The sequence below is a fragment of the Chenopodium album genome, chromosome 1, assembly GCF_948465745.1.
Source record: "Chenopodium album chromosome 1, dcCheAlbu1.1, whole genome shotgun sequence".
Lineage (NCBI taxonomy): Eukaryota > Viridiplantae > Streptophyta > Magnoliopsida > Caryophyllales > Amaranthaceae > Chenopodium > Chenopodium album.
In genome coordinates, this window is record NC_137834.1 from 62,705,875 (window position 1) to 62,729,042 (window position 23,168).

The window sequence follows — 23,168 nt, forward strand, 5'->3', positions numbered from 1 at the left end:
AATAAGTAGCGAGAGCCCTTTACAATCTGATTAATTGATGCATTGATGATTGACTATTATTTATTGTTGGTATTGCATGATGATTTCTTATTGGATTGTTTTAATGTTTTACAATTGCGGCTTGTAAAAGTATAGCAATATTAAATTGATGAATCGAGCAGATGTTAATTTGATATTAAAGGCTATTTTCAATAAGAACTTAGATCTAGTAAATTGCGAGAGCCTGTTAGATCTATGTTGGTTAATAAATTGCGAGAGCCTGTTAATCATGTTATTTATGCAATGTCAATAATTGATTACCCTATTTTACCCCGGAATATTATTTATTGGTGAACCTATGCCCTAGATCCTTTTATATATTATTTTCTCCCTTTTCCTACTCTTTTTAGTTTAGTTTCATATTCAACTTTTAATATTGGTTACTTAAATAATTTAGATTATAATATTTAATTAGGAGTAAAAAGACTTGTTTCCCTGTGGAGATCGACCCTACTTCCCTATCTACTTTAGTTAGTGAATTAGGTAATTATTTTTGATTAGGGGATACGACTTTACCCTGTCACCCAGCTATAGGATCCTATCTCATGGATCCTAACCAAAGAGGGGAGGTAGCAAATGAGTACGCGTGAACTCCTATCAAGAGAAAGAGTCATGGAGACCAGAATCAGGACGAAGATCCGCACTCGCTGCTAAGCCGATGTATCCTCCATGTCGAAGCCACGAGCTAAAATTGAAGCCAGCTCCGATCGGCCGCTCCGAGGACCACCTCGATACACTGGTCGGGTCCTGATATGCTGAACGATTGGACCTAGCAAATCAGCTACCTCAGCCGATCCCCAAGACAGATCAGGCATCTGAGCTACAGCCCGGTCGGTGAAGCGCAGCCCGCTAATCATACTGAAGTCCAGAGGGGTCACTCTCATCTCCCCCCAAGCAAAATGAAAAGTGTTGGTAGTATCCCAGAAATACTCCAACAATGCGCGAACGACCGTCGCACCGCAACCCCGGGGGCTGCAAAACCCTACAACCGCCGTATAGAAATCTACTAAACCAGTCGATTCCCATAGGGCGTTCATAGCAAGATCCCTCGTAATGATCTGGTGAAGTCGAGGAATCAAATCGCCGGCTCCAGAACCATGGTGGCGAAGCGTGCCGTCGACTATGCCGGAGAGTGGGCGATGAGAAACATGGTTTTCACGGCAGAAAACCAACTGGTCTGGAGTCCACAGAGGTGGAACCCACCTACCTCTACTCGTAGAAGCCCGAGGCTCGGACTCTAAGGCATCGTCGTCCATACCCTCAGGAATAGTGGGAGTGTCCTCCCGAAAAGCCTGACGCTGGCCCTGGGTAGAAAGATCGTGATCCCGTCGCCTAGGCATGCTATTATAAAGATCTAAATGCTTAGCATCATTTCCTAAGACATTTAATTCAAGTTGCATTTTTATAAAAATAAAGATCTAAATACTTAGCATCATTTCCTAAGTTATTTAGTTATTTATCGAATTATACGCTAAATTTTTACCTCTAGGAAAAAAATTGGCAAAATTATGGTATTTAGTTTCTCCATGACAAACTAATACTACAGTTCTCCTAGCCGCATGATACTATGTTCTCCATGACAATATAGTACATACGCAAAATATGTTTCGAAGTTGCATAAAAACAATGAATCAACACATCATGAAATATTTCACAAGGTCTACCACCATTTTTTCACCGTTTCAAGTGCAAAGAAGTAACGTGAACATCATTTCACAAAAGTAGTACCCAAAAATGGTGATTTGCTCAATTCTCCATCAAATCATGCAATTTTTGTCTCAAATTTCTCACAAACACACATACATACATATACAAGTAAAATCATGGCAAGAATTTCAACATAAAACCTCAAAATCAAAAATCCCCAAATTGATTTTTAAGGGTTTTTCACGAAATTACTTATTTGAAGCAAATTCGAGACAAAAATCAAGAAAAACTTACATGGATCCTTGTAGAAAGTCGAAAATGAGGAAAGTAGCAAGAAATTAGAGCAAAATTGGTGAAAATTTGAGCTCCTAAAGCTCGAAAAACCTCGAGGATCAGTGCAGCCGCCATGACACGGTCGAGCTACGCCGCGGCTCGGTTTAAGGGTGACGTGTCACGGGGATTAATTCCCGTGTCACGGCAATTATGAAGGTCGCCGGAGCTCCGACAGCTGACAGGGTAGAGTCGTATCCCCTAATCAAAAGTTCCACATCTTGGAATATAACTCTTGAAAGCAATCCACCTTGGAAATTTGCCAACGCTTTGCGACAATCCTTTTGGGAAAATATTGCCACTATTGACAATCCGCGTCTTGGAACATTTGCAAAAAAGAGTCGACCGACAATCTACTTCGGGAAAATTTGCCACTTGGATGAATGAATGACAATCCACGTTGAGGAACTTTTGTCGAAATTTATGATGAGTAGAGACCTACAACAATCCTTTGGGAAATTTTGCCATAGGGAACTAGGTGTATGACAATCCAATCTCGGAAAACTTGCCAGCGATCTATGAATGTATGACAATCCGAACTTGGAAAAACTTGCCAAACAGAGAAGGAGCACGATAATCCACGCTTGGAAACTTTGCCAAAAATGACAATCCAATCTTGGAAAAATTGTCGTTGCATGACAATCCATTTTTGGAAATATTGTCGTTTAATAAGAATGCGCGACAATCCATATTTGGAAACATTGTCGTTTGAGTGCTTGCTTTTGAACCGATGCTTTGGTGCTTGTAATGAGCCAATACTTAGGCGCTTAAACTAAGTGAGACGATCTTTCGTCAGGTCAATCACTTATTGCGATTGTAATCAAACTGACTACTTAATCATGTCAAATTGCTTATAGGGGCTAACTGGCGTACCAAGGTGACAGGGTAAAGTCGTATCCCCTAATAAAAAATAATTACCTAAATCACTAACTAAGGTAGATAGGGAAGTAGGGTCGATCTCCACAGGGAAACAAGTCTTTTTACTCCTAATTAATTATTATAATCTAAATTATTTAAGTAACCAATATTTATAATTAAGCAAGAAACTAAACTACTAAGGTTGAGAATAGGAAGAAAACAATATATGAAAGGATCTAGGGCATAGGTTCACCAATAAATAATACTCCAGGGTAAAACATAGTAATCAATCATTGACATTGCATAAATAACATGATTAACAGGCTCTCGCAATTTATTAATCAACATAGATCTAACAGGCTCTCGCAATTTACTAGATCTAAGTTCTTATTGGAAATAGCCTTTAATATCAAATTAACATCTGCTCGATTCATCAATTTAATATTGCTATACTTTTACAAGCCGCAATTGTAAAACATTAAAACAATCCAATAAGAAATCATCATGCAATACCAATAACCAATAATAGTCAATCATCAATGCATCAATTAACCAGATTGTAAAGGGCTCTCGCTATGTATTACAATCACACAATTAATTTACCGGTATTAAATCTCATCTCTCGAATCTTGACTTAACCATTTATAAATTAACTTGCCTATTGAAACTAGACCTAAACATTAATTCTCATCTCTCGATTCTTGAATCAATATTGTCAAACTCATGCATAAAAGATAAGCCTAATCTAGTCACAGAGCATTAATCCAATCAATAGGAAATTAATCTAGCATTGACAATCAACAACAATAAATTACCCCTTCATATTATTTATTAGATCCCCATAAACCCTAGAAATTAAACTACTCACACATATTAAAAACTAAACTAATCAAGGTGATAAAATAAATCATGATGAAAGGAATAAAATAAATAACTAAGATTAAGGGAAGAGAAATCGTTACCAAAAATAAATCTGGAATTAATCAAAGAAATAAGAACAAAGGTTTACAGAGAGATTAAGAGAGAGAGAACTAAGTAGAGAGAGAAAGTCTAAAAAAGAAGAGATACTAAAATCGTATTACGTAGGAGTATTTATACTCCGTACAAAAATCCTAAACTAAAACAAATTAAAACGACGCTAATCGTCTCCTAAAAATACACGCGCCCGATCGGGCGAGGCACCGCCCGATCGGGCGCGCCTTTTTGACTCTAACACTAATCTCGCGCCCGGCCGGGCGCGTCACCGGGCGCCAGACCAAGCTTCTCCCGCCCGGCCGGGCGCGCCTCCGGGCGCCAGCCTTTTTGGCCGGGCGGCTCATTTGGGCCAATATTTGGACTTCGATTGGGCTCCAATTCTTCGGGCCAATCTGGGTTTCCTCTTTGGGTCTTGAATACTCGGTCCAAATGCCCCAGTATCACCTATACCGAGCCCTTAATCACCGGTTCGATGGCTCTAACCGGCCCCGGGCTATAAAATCTTGTCGTGTTTCTCAAATGCTCGTGATTGCTCCAAAATATCTCGGGAAAATACTCCAAAAGCATAAATCCCTGCAAAAGTCAACCAAATCTACGAAAACACTGGAAAACACCAATTAGTAATAAAAGTGGCTCTAAAGAGCCAAAAACACTACTAATTATGACCGAGGGACGGGGGTAAAATACTATATAAAATAGACACATCAAACTCCCCCAAGCCAAACCTTTGCTTGTCCCTAAGCAAAGATCTCATCAATGAATCAATAAATATGCTTCACCCCAAAAGTACAAATCAAGCACAAACGATCCAGGGCAAATCAAATAAACATGCTTCAAAGTCAACCAATCAAATCCATCCAATTACCTTTCTTCCCTAACAATTGTCAATATAGCAAACCACAAGAGCATATAGAATTCAAGACTAGTGCTCACACACTCGACTCTCATTTTTGTGGCGAGTAAAAGATGTACTCGATCGTTCTCCATCCAACCCCTTTAATGTGAACAATGCCCTCCCAACTCACACTCTCGTGTGTATAAAATAATGAACGCTCAATCCTACTAGTCGACTCGAAATATGTCAAATCATAACTTGCATTGATAAACAACACTTTCACATTCATACAATTCTATGCACAAAGGTCGGAAGGTCTTTAAATCTTGTAATGTAAGGATAGGGTAAAGGTAGGATAAATTTGGGATTAAGTGAGAGAAAATCTATGCTTAAAGGAGCCATATCCTAATAACACCCATGATCAAAAATAAATAATGATCATACATCTCCTACATAACCAACTCTAACATCAACCAAATATACTCCAAACAATATAAACAATCCCAACACTTACAATTTCACTCATAAGATATAACAATGAAGAAGTAGAGTGAATAAACAAATTTTATTTTTCAACTTGAATTTTTCATTGAGGCTCAAAATTATTTTTCTTTTGATCAACCTCCAAATAGAACATTAGAACATTTTTTTCTATTGAAGTTCACTTATTTTTTCACATTTTTTTTTCTTTGAACTTCTTTTTTTTTTTTCTTTTTTTTTTCATAGTATCATGCTTTATTTTTTTTCAAGAAAATATAGCTCTCAAACTCATCAAAAATAAACATGAATAACAACGAAACAACTTCTCAGAAACCCACCCAAACTGTGCAAATAAATAGCACACTACAAACTCCCTCACCTCACTCACTAATAGCTCCCCCAAGCCAAGCTTGGGACTAGTAACCAATGGGGCAAAATAGGCTTGTAATGTGGCTAATAAACAATAAAAAGTTAAGGCAACAACATGGGTAGCAAGAAGGGAACAAATGTATCTACAATATCTGGAGGCTACCTAAAAGAACAAATGCCTTCGTCCTCCACAATGTGCATAATAATGAATCATATAAACATTACTAATAGTTGCAAACCAATACTCAAATTCATTGACATACCAGGAACTATGGAACTATCACACATTCCTTACCAAATCAACTAGTCAAGCACTATATTCACATGTAGTTGGGCAAAATTGACGCATGTTAAGGTTTCAAGGCAATCAAACATCAAATCATGATCAACTAATCCACAATGCTTATCATCAAATACCAGGAATCAAAACAATTTTCTCAAGTAAGGGGCACAGGGAAGCATAATTTATAATTCATTGGAACGTATTTTTGAATTTTTTTTTATTTTTCAATTTTTTTTATTTTTAAATATAAAGAAAGCAATAAAACTAACCTAGAAAGCGAAAAATCTAACCTAAGAAAACACACAAAAAATAAAAGAAAAGAGAAAAAGAAAAATACCAAACCAAAATCTCCCCCAAGCCAGAATCAGACAATGTCCTCATTGGCTCGGAAACTAGCCCAGCATAGCTAGTCCTCATCATCCTCGTCCATCGAGCCGAAGCCCGCACCTCCACTGCCACCTGCACCACCTGCACCAGAAGAGCTACCACCAAAATAGTCAGCGTGAAAACTCCCCCCCCCCCCCCCCCGCCGGTCCCCCGAAAGGAATGTCCTGCCCGTACCCGAAAAAGGAAGAATAGTCAGTGTAAATACCACGGGCAGTGGGATCCCTATCGTATCCCTGGGGTGGAGGCTGAAACCAGTCAGGGTGGATAGCGTCGTCGGGAATGTTGCCCCGACGAGCATAATCATCGTACATAGGGTAGAGAGCTCTACCCTGGTTCCTCTCTAGGTACCCTAACCTCTGGTTAATAGAGCCTACCATCCTCCTAAGGTCAGTCTGTGAATGCTCAATACGTCCTAGGGCCTGACCTATGCTCTGAAAATCCCAAACTAGGTCAGAGTCAACGTGAGGGACGGAATGGGACATACGAGGTGGCGAGAAAGCCACCTCGGGCTGAGGCTGGGGTGGTGGAACTGGTGGTGGTGGTGCCTGCCCCCTAGCGTTGGCAACTAAAGCATCATAGGTGTAAGAAAGTTGCCCTGGGGGAAAGGCGGTCAAGTCTGGACTGGGAAGGGGAAAAATGGGCAAAGGTTGCTCGTTCCCAGTCCGAATACACCAAAAGGGTGTCTGATCGCTATCCGGTCGAACCCACCCCACATCCTCAAAATACCTAGCAGTCATGTAGGTATCTGGTCCGCAGTTGGTCAGCTGGTGGGGTCCGTCTACTACAAAACCGACCTTTTTCACCGCTATTCGAGTGATAAGGCCACCTAAACGGATAAGGGACTTGGAAGTGGTGCTGGCTGTGGCATGCCGACTCAGGTGGTGAACTATAAACCTGCCTATGTTCAATTTCCCGAACCCGTATACATAGTGTCCTATGATGGCTAGTTCGTTGGTTTGAGCGTTATGAGGCTCGGCCCTACCCAAAAAACACAATCCCGCAAATCTTTGCCAGATTTTCGGGACAGGGTGGTGAATGGGTTTGGTACTAGCATGTTGGGGGTCAGGGGCAGGTAAACCAGTCAAAGCATAATATAAATCACCCATTTTATAATCTGCATGCCACTGGTGAGATAATTCAGAATTTAATTCAAATATTTTACAAAATTCAACAAAAGTTAAACTAATATTTCTATTATTTAACCTGAAAAATAAATTAGGCCCATTCCTACTACTAACAACATGAAAAGTGGACAGGAATTCACAGGTGAGTTCTCGGTATGTAGGATAATGCATGTCAACAAATTTTCTCATGCCAATATCATTCAAAAATCGTTTAACATAATCAAACAAACCATATGATTCTAGGGTAGGGCGGTGTAACCACCGAGAAGGGATTACCTCACGACCGACCAAATGCTCCAATAGTTCTTTCTGTTCCCGGCTCACGATCCGGATCGTCGGCCAATATGGGAGCTGCAAGTCTGGGTCGTACTCCTCCCTCGAGCTGGAGCTCCTACCAAAAATGGATCTTGCCCTCTTTGTAGCCATGTGGAAGAAATGGGTCGAAAATTTATTGAATTAAAACTGAAAAATTTTTGTATGAGAGTGAAGAGGATGAAGAGAGGATCACAATTATATAAAAAGTTTTGAATTTGGATTGGTAATGGAGGAGAAATCTTAGAGAGAAGTTAGAGAAAATTTGAGTTTTAGAGAGAGAAAGTAATGGAGGAAAGAAGAAATGAAGAAAGAAAGAAGAAGAAAAGGGACGTTTGTCACTCGTGCCCGGTCGGGCGGTGGGTCGCCCGATCGGGCGATCTGAAGAAACATGAGGTTGGTTCTCGCGCCCGGTCGGGCGATCTGAATGTACTAATGTCCGTAACCTCTCGCGCCCGGTCGGGCGCCATTCGCCCGGTCGGGCGATCTGACTACCTGATTTCGTCTTGCTCTCGCGCCCGGTCGGGCGCCATTCGCCCGATCGGGCGAATTTTAGGCCATAATTCTTCCCTTCTCGCGCCCGGCCGGGCGAGGCTTGCCCGATCGAGCAGACAATTAAGTCCATAAACGTCAAGTTTCGCGCCCGGTCGGGCAAAATTTCTTTATTTTTGAACCATGCTCTCGCGCCCGGTCGGGCGAGCTTCGCCCGATCGGGCCCGAGACTAAATTGTCCAATCGATATTTTCTTCCTTTCTCCAAAATTTGGCTAACTCTTTTCCTCCAAATCTGTACAAATACTCATAAAACTCATTAAATTCCCTCATCTCTCCTCTCATAAGAAAAAGGAAAAAGAAAAACTAGACTAAAAAGCAATAAAAATACGAGTTGCCTCCGCAAAGCGCTGGTTTATCTAGGTCCCGCACGACCTTTTTACCAAGTACAATTTCTAGGATCCTTGGCCTAACGCTTGATCGGGTGGTTTCCCACCCGGTCTAGCGATGTTTAGGCTGCGATGCGGCTTCCTGACATAACCTGTGGGACGCCAAGTCGCCTTATCTGGTGGATCCTCCTTGACTTGGATTGGGAGTTCTTCAATGCTCCGCACTAAAAACCCTTCTTCGATCGAATGTTGCTTCAAATTGTCATTGCGTTCAACACTTGCAACTCGATCTAGTGAAACACTTACCGTAGGCTCGATTCGCACAACTTGCTCGATCGGTTCCGCTTGTTCATCCTCGAAATCAAGACCAACATTATAGAGTGCTCTTTCTATTGCATCGACTTCCTTTTGCCATTTTTCTATCTCATCTGAAAAGGATGCAACACAAGATACCGCCTCCAAGGGATCTTTTTCAAGAGCTTGGGGCTTGTTAGAATAATTTACAACCATATTAACACTGAAACATTTCTCCTCAGTCATGGAGCTTTTGGGGGCATTATTCAGATTAAAAACAACTTTATCGTCCCCTACTGATAGTGTTAACTTACCACTTCTAACATCTATGACTGCTCCTGTAGTGTTAAGGAATGGTCTACCCAAAATAATTGGGGTTTGCATATCCTCAGCCATATCAAGAACAACAAAATCCACAGGTATATAAAATTTATCTACTCTGACGGGAACATCCTCTAAAACACCTAGGGGTATTTGAAAGAACGGTCGGCCATTTGCAGAGTTATATTGGTAGCTTTTAATTTAACCATATTCAACTTTGAACACACAGATAATGGCATGACGCTAACACTAGCACCCAAATCACATAATGCATTATCAATCAAGAGATTGCCAATATGACAAGGGATAGAAAAACTACCCGGATCTTTTAATTTAGGTGGAGACTTATTTTGAAGTACGGCACTACACTTTGCAGTGAAAGCTACTGTCTCTACCTCACTAATAGACCTTTTTCTCGTCAAAATTTCTTTCATAAATTTTGCATATGAGGGGATTTGTGTGATCAATTCAGTAAAGGGGATTGTTACCTTTAAATCTTTTACCACCTCCAGGAACTTACCAAACTGCTTATCCAAGTTTGTCTTCAATTGACGATTGGGGAAAGGAAGTTTGATGATTGGCTTTTGAGCATTCTTATTCTTGTCTGGATTAGCCACCTTCTCTGGAGTTGTACCCTGCAATGTAGAATTAGATATGTTAGTATTATCCTCTAGCCCTGCAGGGCTATCAACTACATTGTTTGGTTTAATGGAATCAAGATTAGCATTATTTAATAAAATAGGTTCATCAACTCTGGGCATAGAGGGCCCTTCATAGTTTGAACCACTCCTTAGAGTAATTGCGAATGCTTGATCCGTAGGCCTAGTCGGATGTGCCGGCAGGGCTCCCTGTTGGCGTGCTTGTAGAGTAGCGAAGAGTTGCGCAATTTGATTATCTACAATTTTATTATGCGCTAGAATTTGATCAATTGTCGCATCCCTACTCTCCATGTGCTTTTGCATATTGACCAACATTGCTCTAATTTCCCTCAAAGAAGGGTCGGAAAATGAGGGGGGTTGTTGTGGTTGATTCTTCTGGCTAGCATTGGGATGATAATACTTCTGCTGCTGTTGCTGTGGCACCTGTGGTTGTTGTGGTGGTGGATTTTGAACATTAGTGCTCCGGTAGGAAAGGTATGGATGATTCCGATACCCAGGATTGTAAGTGTTGGAGTATGGGTTATTCTGCCTATAAGCTTGGAAGGCATTAACTTGCTCCACGGAACTCCTGCAATCCTGCTCCCAATGACCTACAATACCACAATTTTCACAGAAAGCCTCATTAGATTTATTATTAATTGCAGAAACATTAGCTACTTTAGCAGTGCTCAGATTATCTAATTTTTGGCAAATAGAGGTCAGTAGAGCTTGCAAAAAGGATACAGAGTCGACACTATGTTTCCCCTTGTTAGCTAATCCTCTGGGATTCCCATATTGGGAATTGTGTATCGCCATATCTTCAATAACCTGACCTGCATCATCAACATTAAGATTCATGAATCTCCCACTAGCTGCAGAGTCTAAAATTATTCTAGAAGAATTTCCAATGCCGTTATAAAAGGGTTGGATTAACTGCCATTGTGCTAAATTATGGTGAGGGCATTCTCTTTGTAAGTCCTTGAACCTCTCCCAAGCCTTATATAAAGACTCATCGGCTTCTTGGGCAAAGTTCTGAATCGCACTTCGTAGTACTGTTGTTCTCTCTGCAGGATAATACTTGTTATATAAATTCAAAACAAGAGTTTCCCAGTCAGTTATACCAAGTGTAGTTCTATTCAAGCCATTAAACCACAATTTAGCTTTTCCAGTTAAAGAGAAGGGAAAGAGAATCTCCCTGATTTGGTCTTGAGTGACCACGGCTTGCCTGATGGTGTTGCAATATTGACAATAGTCGGCAATGTGAAGATTCGGGTCTTCACCCTTTGCTCCACTGAATTGCTTCCTCTCTATCATCGTTATAAATTGAGGCTTAATTTCAAATTGAACCCCATCAAGAGCCGGAATAGGGGTGAGATGTGGAAAATCCGTAAGCTTTGGTTGTGAATAATCACTAAGCTTCTTTAGAGCCGCCATCTCTGATTCTGTGTCTGATGATGTCTCTGAATTGCTAGAATCAGTTGGAGGATCGCGGTGATTATTGTTATTATCACCAGAATCCGCCAGGATTTGCTTGTAGAAGTTTTTCTGTCTATGGAAGGAACGTTCGATCTCAGGATCGAATGGGATGTAACCTGATCTGGAACACCTGGGCATAAACAAAAACTAGAAGCAAATATGAGATTTGTCTCAGAGAACTAACGCTCTCTGAGACAAAAGAGAAATAATCTAGACTACAAAAACAATCAGAAATAAAAATAAAACCGTTTCCCCGGCAACGGCGCCAAATTTTGACAAGGTAAAGTCGTATCCGCTAATCAAAAATAATTACCTAAATCACTAACTAAGGTAGATAGGGAAGTAGGGTCGATCTCCACAGGGAAACAAGTCTTTTTACTCCTAATTAATTATTATAATCTAAATTATTTAAGTAACCAATATTTATAATTAAGCAAGAAACTAAACTACTAAGGTTGAGAATAGGAAGAAAACAATATATGAAAGGATCTAGGGCATAGGTTCACCAATAAATAATACTCCAGGGTAAAACATAGTAATCAATCATTGACATTGCATAAATAACATGATTAACAGGCTCTCGCAATTTATTAATCAACATAGATCTAACAGGCTCTCGCAATTTACTAGATCTAAGTTCTTATTGGAAATAGCCTTTAATATCAAATTAACATCTGCTCGATTCATCAATTTAATATTGTTATACTTTTACAAGCCGCAATTGTAAAACATTAAAACAATCCAATAAGAAATCATCATGCAATACCAATAACCAATAATAGTCAATCATCAATGCATCAATTAACCAGATTGTAAAGGGCTCTCGCTATGTATTACAATCACACAATTAATTTACCGGTATTAAATCTCATCTCTCAAATCTTGACTTAACCATTTATAAATTAACTTGCCTATTGAAACTAGACCTAAACATTAATTCTCATCTCTCGATTCTTGAATCAATATTGTCAAACTCATGCATAAAAGATAGGCCTAATCTAGTCACGGAGCAATAATCTAATCAATAGGAAATTAATCTAGCATTGATAATCAACAACAATAAATTACCCCTTCATATTATTTATTAGATCCCCATAAACCCTAGAAATTAAACTACTCACACATATTAAAAACTAAACTAATCAAGGTGATAAAATAAATCATGATGAAAGGAATAAAATAAATTTTTAAGATTAAGGGAAGAGAAATCGTTACCAAAAATAAATCTGGAATTAATCAAAGAAATAAGAACAAAGGTTTACAGAGAGATTAAGAGAGAGAGAACTAAGTAGAGAGAGAAAGTCTAAGAAAGAAGAGATACTAAAATCGTATTACGTAGGAGTATTTATACTCCGTACAAAAATCCTAAACTAAAACAAATTAAAACGACGCTAATCGTCTCCTAAAAATACACGCGCCAGATCGGGCGAGGCACCGCCCGATCGGGCACGCCTTTTTGACTCTAACACTAATCTCGCGCCCGGCCAAGCTTCTCGCGCCCGACCAAGCTTCTCCCGCCCGGCCGGGCGCGCCTCCGGGCGCCAGCCTTTTTGGCCGGGCGGCTCATTTGGGCCAATATTTGGACTTCGATTGGGCTCTAATTCTTCGGGCCAATCTGGGTTTCCTCTTTGGGTCTTGAATACTCGGTCCAAATGCCCCGGTATCACCTATACCGAGCCCTTAATCACCGGTTCGATGGCTCTAACCGGCCCTGGGCTATAAAATCTGGTCGTGTTTCTCCAATGCTCGTGATTGCTCCAAAATATCTCGGGAAAATACTCCAAAAGCATAAATTCCTGCAAAAGTCAACCAAATCTACGAAAACACTGGAAAACACCAATTAGTAATAAAAGTGGCTCTAAAGAGCCAAAAACACTACTAATTATGACCGAGGGATGGGGGTAAAATACTATATAAAATAGACACATCACAAGGAACCCGAAATTGCTGTATGAGGTCGAAATCACCTTTTTGAGAGGCTTCGAGCTCTGTCGTTACTGAAAAGATCTAGGGCTAGGCGCTGGAGTAGGGTCTTCCCTGTTCTGCTGCACCTGTATTTATTTTGACTATAGAACTTTGCCAATCTTTTTAATTATCTTAGGGTTGACCTAAGGTTTAGCGTTGCTTGACTTGACACGACTCAAGGTATAAACTTGACTTGATATGATTGACTGACTCGAGGTTGACTCGACTCAAAGTGAAATGACACATGTGTTAGACTCAAATCAAAGTGATATGACACGACATGACTCAATGTGTACATGACTCGTGTGAGCATTGTAATGTGATCGTGCAACTCGAAAATGCAAAAAGCAAAAATTTTCCGTCATTTTTGTGGAGGGTACCGACTTTCTCCCGAAAAAGAAAGACGCGAAAAAAGAATCGAAGTGTGAAGATGCATGTTGAATGAGCTTAGGTTGTGCAAGGATTAATTCATCCTAGGCTATCTCAATGGTTGACTCAATGATGAAAGTATTTGGGTAACTTAGGCACGGAGGCTAAGCACTTCATACTTCGTGATGCGATGATGATTATGAGCGATTTTGACGAAGCATGCTTCAGCGTTACGATTTCATGACAAAGGGTTCATAAGGGAAAGTATATTTGATCATGTATCTGTGCGGTGTGTGAAAGTGACACTAAAGCTAGGCCGCAAGAGCTAAGTGTGTGGAAAAATATATTGAGAAGAGTCAAATTGTGGTGACTCTTAGGCTAGGTAAGCTAATGATGTAGGGATTAAGCCCCCAAGTCTAGCTCTAAATAAATAGGGATGAGCATAGAGAATCCCTTGATATGATCATGGTGCAAGTGTGTGAATGTGAATATGAATGCATGTTTATTACGGCCGCACCTCAATGTGAGGTTGCCTACGTATCCGTTAGGAATCAGGCCGAACGTAGCTCTAGCCAAACCTCGCACAAGTGTGTATACTTCAAAAAGGTCTTTTTAAGGGTTGTAACATGGTTAGGCTAAAGGTTTAAAGAAGAAGGGGATAAAGGCTCAAGACCCTAGATAAGCCCCCAAGGTGTGCAACCTTGCTTTTGAATCTTTGTATTTTTATGCTTGAGTTTCTACTCTCTTTTTTTTAGCTCACTTTTATCTTTTGCTTTAGCATCTATTTTATTTTTATAAGTGTGGGCAATCCTGATCATGCGGTCTATCACTCACTTGGCATTCATGTTTCTCAGGCACGGTACCGAGCACTCGATAAGAGACGCAATCTGAGATGTGTTCTTATCGAAGATATTTTCATATCAAAGACATTGGAACACTTGCCCTTTTGTACACTTTTATTATTTGCTATTTCAATTTTTTTGAAGTACTCAAGCTTTTATTCTTTGAAAAATTGCATAAGTTGCACACCATCCCATCCCAAGGTTAGATAGATGTGGGTTGAAAAAAGAAAGGTCTATCGTTAGACGAGGCTCAAAGTGGTTTATGAAGAAAGGATTTGTAAATTAGAAAGGCGAAAGGAGATATGATGTGGCTACAAGGGGTGCCTCAAATCATTGGTATACCTTGTGCTTAATTCGACATGGATTTTTTTTTTTTTTTTAATGCAATGCAATGTGATGATCATATGCAAGGAAATAAATGCTCATTTTATTAAAAGAAAATAAAGAATCTACAAAATTAATCTAAGGGAAAAGAAAGGTGCCTATGCTAGACTTATTGGGGAAAGGAAAAAAATGAAAAAAAAATAGAAAAAAAGAGGTCATGAAATCTTGTCATTGAAGCTCGCCTCTTGTCTTGTGTTGTTTGCTCCGACATCATCCAGTCTTCTCGCTAGCTAGAGGCGATGGGATCTTGTTTGCTTCTATGAGGTCTTGAATGAGATTTTGAAACCTGTAGCATTCATCAGTGGTATGACCGTTTCCTCGATGGTACTTGCAATAGGAATTTGGATTCCATCTCGAAGATCGATTTTCTGGTGTTGGATCCTCGGTTACTATTGTTAGTAGCTTTTTGCTTTGCGAGGTCATCTTCGATTTCAATTCCAATGTCATAAACGGCCTTGAAAGTATTCAAGTTGTGTTGATATTTTAAGTGCTTTGAATACTTTTCTTGGATATTCTTGACAAACATTCTCACAGACTCCTTTTCGGTGGGGACCTCAATCATCTTGGCGGAAGTTTCCCTCCATTTATTAAAGAAAGAAGTAAAGCCTTCGTTCTCTTTTTGTCTTAGCATCTCAAGTTGTCTATGGTCGGTTTCAACTTGGATATTGCACTTGTACCTATCAATGAAAGTGTTTACTATCGATTCCCAGGTAGAGGTTTTCTCCTTGTTAAGGGAGAAGTACCATTGTTGGCAAACGGTTTCAAGAGATAGTGAGAACAGAGAAGGGAAGACCTTCTTATCGATACTCTTAATGTTCATTATAGTTTCGAAAGCTCTTAGATGGAAGTAAGGGTTATCTGTTGCCGTGAATTTAGGGATGTCAGTGGTGTTGAACTTATGCGGAAGAAGTTCCTTGTCCAGCGAGACCCCTTGTGAACTCATGCCCTGAAATTTATAGTCACTAGATAGCTTTCTTAGACTTTCTTGCATGAGGTTCATTTGTTGTTGCTTCACGGGATCATCGACCCTAAGTGCGAGAAGCTTCAGTGTCTCAGTCACAGTAGCCAGTTAGTTCTTAAGATCATTGACTTCTTCTTGAGTTGCCATTATCTTCTTAGCCTCCCTTTTTTGACGAATCGGTTTATCAAAAAGTGAGACCTGAATAAAGAGGTTGTCCTTGATTAATCGCCCTTCTCTCCTCGACCAAGTACTGTGGGAAAGGAATTTGGGGATATTCATTGTTAATTATTTGACTCAAGCTTTATTCAACATGCGATGGATGGATGGTTAAGAAAGATGGGAGAATGTGAAGAAAAATGATGGAGATGGAGGGATATGAAAAATTAGGAATAGAATGTACCCCCCAACTCAAATGACGGAAAAGACCGACTCATGCATGAACCTAAGACATGGTCATAGTGATGTATACTCAAAGTGTGTGCTAAGATTAGTGAGCGTAAGTGACATGTTGAGACTCGTGTCATGACCATGTGGCTAGACTATGTGACTAAGACTCGATTAATGACTCAACAAGGTGTTATTGACAGCGAAAATTAACCGAATTAATTAGCAAACTGGTTAATTAGACCCTAGGTGATGACTCGACCAATAATCCGAACTGTCGGCCAAGCGACAGGACTGGCGTCACACTGTGGAGCTTGGCGCCAGACGACAGCCTTTCGTCAGGCGCTACACTCCATATTGTGGCGCTACAGCTCAGACTTTGGCGCCAATATTGGAGCTTCGGTCTGGGACTGTTTTCAGTGTTATTAGTCAACAGGGGTATGCCTAAAGTCGTACTAGGTCAATTCCGATTAAAATATTAGACTTTATTGACTCAAATTAAATAATTAATTAATTAATTAGGTAAAGTTCTTTAAGTCATTAATTTATTTAATCTCAACACAAGACAACAAACGGTTAAGAGAAACATAGAATATATATGCACAACAAATAATGCACAATTAGTCAAGTAGTCACGATATGATGCAATGCGTTCGCAACCTAACCATGGCTCTAGTTCTCTAAAGTTCGGGATATGGTTTAGTCAAAGAGGGTCCATGGTTAATTGTCCGGATGCACCGCGGGGAAGCCTAACCGTGAAGGGTTGGCGCGAGTGGATGGGACACCGCGAGTGTTAAAAAAAAACTCGCTTCCATGGTTTGGTGAATTCAACATCTCGGATGTACCCTTTGTTGCACGGAGCGTTCAATCGGGTAGATGGAGCATGAATTCCCAGAGGGTTATGTCCATATGTAGAACACATATGGGTTTCAGAAAAGTGAGAAAAAATTCAATCAGGAAGTAGGATCGAGCAAACAATACGAAAAACCGGTCGAAATTAGAACGCATATTTCTGGCTCGGTATTGGGGGAAATTGGCGCCAACAAACAGAGACTGGCGCCAATGCCGGCGTCTGGCGCTACGGCTAAAAGTCTGGCGCCAAGCTCTGGTCCCTGATGCTACTTCCCACATGCCTCAGCAGCTTTCTGTGTTCGATAAAATTTTCCAGTTTCGCGCGGTGTTATTTCAGTCCTAGTTGTGAAAGATATTTCTCAAATTTCCTACGTGTAAAATCCTATGTTTTTAACTCATTACGGATGGTCTTTCCAATGAGATCATTTTTATGCATATGAAAATAATGTTAATCAAAATTACGCACATGAAATACTTAGAACTTTTCGAGTCTCATCCACTCATTCTAAATCATTGCCGAAACAAATTCAGGAATTAAAATAGAAATCCTCTCCAGTGGAGTCGCCAAAAACTGTAGGGAATAATTTCAAGCCTTTAAAATCCCACTAGCTTGAACCCCACTGTGATCATACACTAAAGTACGGTGGCGTCCAAAAGGGAAGAAGATAGAGCAAAAGAGTCGCCAACAAGTTTTTTAGGAACTTGTAAACCGTTCACGAGGTGAAGGTTACACCCCTTAACGATCCAAGAGATCGTCAACTCCATAAGGTCTAGAACCAAATAAGGGTTCGGGGATGAAGGTACAAATCCAACCTAAAAGAGATTGAACCTGCCCTAATAATAGGCCTCTACTTTATTCTGATTGTATTCATGTGCGCTTTTTAATTAACATGCAATCAATAGGATTAACCCTAAACCTGTTAATCTATGTTGGTTGAATATTAATGCACAAATAAACTATTATTGGCGATCACTTGAATTATAATCAAAGTTAACCTAACAAGATTATTAATTATCTTATTAAGCGTGATTACAAGTACCAATTCCCTTTAAACATGCAATAAAGGTGTGATCAAGCAATAAACATAATAAATAATCATAACAATAATTATAATCGTTATCAAAATAATAATATTCATAATCATCATAAATTATAACAATTATAATCATAATCATGTTCATGTTAATATTAAAGCATAACAAAAGCAAGATCCTAGGCATGATACTAACAAGATTAATAACAAACCCTAGCATGTCACTAAACAATAAAAATCAAATCTTTAACCCTAACATGATACTAACAATCATAAATATTAGGAAGAATATAGGAAGCATCGTACTTTTAATCATACTTAATATTAAAATTACCCTAGACATGATACTAGGAATATCATAATAATAATATAAACATGAATTCTACATCATAACATCAATAAATCAATTAAAGTACTTACTTTGATGCCTCGTACCTCTTTCTAATAACAAAATACACACGTTAGTAACTTCAAGGAAAATAATAAACAAAGCAATTAAATTAAATAATTGAAAGAGAGATTTGGGACCAAACCCTCAGAAATTAAAACCTTTCACGTCTAGGGCGAAGGCAACTTCGAATATGGCTAGGTGTTTCTAGATCTTGAGAATGCGGAATTATGTATGAAAACAAGGTAAGAAAGAATTGAATGTTTTTAGGAGATGAATGAATTAGAGAATGCTAAAGAATTAATGATTGTTGATGAAAGCTTGCGAATGAAGAGAATTGGTGAATGAAAATGGAGTTTTTGATACGATATTTATAGAGAAAATCAGCCAAAAAAGATAATTTAACAAAACAGAGTCTGACGCTCAGGAAACAGAGCTGGCGCCAACCCTGGCTAGCTGGCGCCAAGCACTAATGGCTAGCGCCTGGCGCCAAGCCTGGTTCCAGGCGCCAAGGCCTGGGGTTGGACACCAAGCTTGATTTCAACGCGTTTTTGAAAATCTGATAAATTTCCCGTACTAGAGGATAAAATAATATAATTTCTTCGAAAATGCTATTTGATTTTGATTAAAACTCTGAAAAGTCAACAAAGTCAACTTATCAATGCTAATTGAATTAGGAATGAAAAGAACCTTCTAGAAGAATCTAGAAGACTAAAACCATTCCTAATTGCATTAGGAATGATAAATCATATTAGGCCCTCCCCTAGATCATTGGGCCGCACATAAAGCTCAAACCAGGCCAAATTTAGTAAATTGGCCATAACTTCCTCAATATTCATTGGAATTAGGCTTATAATATATCATTGGAAAGGTCTTATCAAGCCCCATCCAACTACACCACTATTGGACCCATATCATGGACCAACCAAACTGGATTGACTTTTTCTTAAAATAAAGTTTTCAAAAACAGAGAGAAGAGAAAAGAAATAAAAACTTTCCGCAACACTAGGCCTTCCACACTTTCGTTTCATTCGATTATGATTCGACGTGAAAAGTACTCATCACCGGGTTTGGTTTTGGGGAGACACAAATGGGTGTCTACACTACTCAAATGGTGAACTATAAACCTACCTATGTTCAATTTCCCGTACCCGTACACATAATGTCCTATGACAGCTAGTTCGTTAGTTTGAGCGTTATGGGGCTCGGCCCTACCTAAAAAACACAAACACGCAAATCTTTGCCAGATTTTTGGGACAGGGTGGTGAATAGGTTTGGTACTAGCATGTTAGGGGTCAGGGGTAGGTAAACCAGTCAAAGCATAATATAAGTCACCCATTTTATAGTCCGCATGCCACTGGTGAGATAATTCAGAATTTAATTCAAAAATTTTACAAAATTCTACAAAAGTTAAACTAATATTTCTATTATTTAACCTGAAAAATAAATTTGGCCCATTTCTACTACTAACAACATGAAAAGTGGACAGGAATTCACAAGTAAGTTCTCGGTATGTAGGATAGTGCATGTCAACAAATTTTCTCATGCTAATGTCATTCAAAAATCGTTTAACAAAATCATACAAACCAAATGATTCTAGGGTAGGGCGGTGTAACCACCGAGAAGGAATTACCTCACGACCGACCAAATGCTCTAGTCGTTCCTTTTGTTCCCGGCTCACAATCCGGATCGTTGGCCAGTACGGGAGTTTCAAGTCTGGGTCGTATTCCTCCCTCGAACTGGAGCTCCTACCAAAAATGGACCTAGCCCTCTTTGAAGCCATGTTCAGGAAATGGGTTTGAAAATTTATTGAATTAAAACTGAAAAATTTTTATATGACAGTGAAGAGGATGAAGAGAGGATCACAAATATGTAAAGAGTTTTGAATTTGGATAAGAAATGGAGGAGAAATCTTAGAGAGAAGGTGGAGAGAATTTGAGTTTTAGAGAGAGAAAGTAATGGAGGAAAGAAGAAATGGAGAAAGAAAGAAGAAAAGAAAGAAGAAGAAGGGGCGGATACGCTCGCGCCCGGTCGGGCGGTGGGTCGCCCGGTCGGGCGATCTAGAAAATTTCGTAGCTGGTTCTCGCGCCCGGTCGGGCGATCTGATTTGCCTTAATTTCATAATCTTTTGCGCCCGGTTGGGATCTGAAGCTCCGATTTCTTCCAAGTCTCGCGCCCGGTCGGGCACCCTTCGCCCGATCGAGCGATCTGTAGGCCAGAAATTTCGCCCTTCTCGCGCCCGATCGGGCGAGGCTTGCCCGATCGCCCGATCAGGCGGACAAATTAGTCCGTATACGACGAATTTCGCGCCCGGTCGTGCGCTTCTCGCCCGGTCGGGCGAAATTACTTATTTTCAGATCCTTGCTCTCGCGCCCGATCGGGCGAGCTTCGCCCGGTCGGGCCCGAGACTAAATCGGCGAAATATTAATTTTCTTCTTTTCTCCAAAATTTGGCTAACTCTTTTCCTTCAAACCTGTACAAACACTCATAGAACTCGTTAAATTCCCTCATCTCTCCTCTCATAAGAAAAAGAAAAGAAAAACTAGTCTAAAAAGCATTAAAAATACGGGTTTCCTCCCGCAAAGCGCTGGTTTATCTAGGTCCCGCACGACCTTCTTACCAAGTACAATTTCTAGGACCCTTGGCCTAGCGCTTGATCGGGTGGTTTCTCACCCGATCTAGCAGTGTTTAGGCTGCGATGCGGCTTCCTGACATACCCTGTGGGACGCCAAATCTCCTTATTTGGTGGATCCTCCTTGACATGGATTGGGGGATCTTCAATGCTACGCACTAAAAACCCTTCTTCGATCGAATGTTGCTTCAAATTGTCATTGCGTTCAACACTTGCAACTCGATCTAGTGAAACACTTACCGTAGGCTCGATTCGCACAACTTGCTCGATCGGTTCCGCTTGTTCATCCTCGAAATCAAGACCAACATTATAGAGTGCTCTTTCTATTGCATCGACTTCCTTCTGCCATTTGTCTATCTCATCTGAAAAGAATGCAACACAAGATACCGCCTCCAAGGGATCTTTTTCGAGAGCTTGGGGCTTGTTAGAATAATTTACAACCACATTAACACTGAAACATTTCTCCTCAGTCATGGAGCTTTTAGGGGCATTATTCAGATTAAAAACAACTTTATCACCCCCTACTGATAGTGTTAACTTACCACTTCTTACATCTATGACTGCTCCTGCAGTGTTAAGGAATGGTCTACCCAAAATAAAAAATTTAATAAAACAACAAAATCTACAGGTATAAAAAATTTACCTACTCTAACGGGGACATCCTCTAAAACACGTAAGGGGTATTTGAAAGAACGGTCGGCCATTTGTAGAGTTATATTGGTAGCTTTTAATTTACCCATATTCAACTTAGAACACACAGATAATGGCTTGACGCTAACACTAGCACCTAAAACACATAATGCATTATCAATCAAGAGATTGCCAATATGACAAGGGATAGAAAAACTACCCGGATCTTTTAATTTAGGTGGAGACTTATTTTGAAGTACTGCACTACACTCTGCAGTGAAAGCTACTGTCTCTACCTCACTAATAGACCTTTTTCTCGTCAATATTTCTTTCATAAATTTTGCATATGAGGGGATTTGTGTGATCAATTCAGTAAAGGGAATTGTTACCTTCAAATCTTTTACCACCTCCAGGAACTTACCAAACTGCTTATCCAAGTTTGTCTTCAATTGACGATTGGGGAAAGGAAGTTTGATAATTGGCTTTGGAGCATTATTATTCTTGTCTGGAGTAGCCACCTTCTCTGGAGTTGTACCCTGCAATGTAGAGTTAGATATGTTAGTATTATCTTTTAGCCCTGCAGGGCTATCAACTACATTGTTTGGTTTAACGGAATCAAGATTAGCATTATTTAATAAAACAGGTTCATCAACTCTGGGCATAGAGGGCCCTTCATAGTTTGAACCGTTCCTCAAAGTAATTGCAAATGCTTGATCCGTAGGCCTAGTCGGCTGTGCCGGCAGAGCTCCCTGTTGGCGGGCTTGTAGAGTAGCGGAGAGTTGCGCAATTTGATTATCCATAATTTTATTATGCTCTAGAATTTGATCAATTGTCGCATCTCTGCTCTCCATGTGCTTTTGCATATTAACCAACATTGCTCTAATTTCCGCCAGAGAAAGGTCGGAAAATGAGGGGGTTTGTTGTGGTTGGTTCTTCTGGCTAGCATTGGGATGATAATATTTCTGTTGCTGTGGCACCTGTGGTTCTTGTGGTGGTGGATTTTGAACATTAGTGCTCCGGTAGGAAAGGTACGGATGATTCTGATACCAAGGATTGTAGGTGTTGGAGTGTGGGTTATTCTGCATATAAGCTTGGAAGGCATTAACTTGCTCCACGGAACTCCTGCAATCTTGCTCCCAATGACCTACAATACCACAATTTTCACAAAAGGCCTCATTAGAATTATTATTAATTGCAGGAACATTAGCTACATTAGCAGTGCTCAGATTATCTATTTTTTGGCAAATAGAGGTTAGTTGAGCTTGCAAAAAGGATACATAGTCGACACTATGCTTCCCCTTGTTAGCAAATCCTCTGGGATTCCCATATTGGAAATTGTGTATCGTCATATCTTCAATAACCTGACCTGCATCATCAACATTAAGATTCATGAATCTCCCACTAGCTGCAGAGTCTAAAATTATTCTAGAGGAATTTCCAATGCCGTTATAAAAGGCTTGGATTAACTGCCATTGCGCT

At 39.9% G+C, this 23,168-nt stretch overlaps 1 non-coding gene across 1 annotated transcript; it reads left to right on the forward strand.

Annotated features, from left to right (window-relative positions):
• Nucleotides 1–10,718: 10,718 nt before the first annotated feature.
• Nucleotides 10,719–10,825, forward strand: LOC145565309 (small nucleolar RNA R71). The gene has a single exon (XR_014095008.1). It is a non-coding gene; the product is annotated as a small nucleolar RNA R71 (small nucleolar RNA).
• Nucleotides 10,826–23,168: the final 12,343 nt, after the last annotated feature.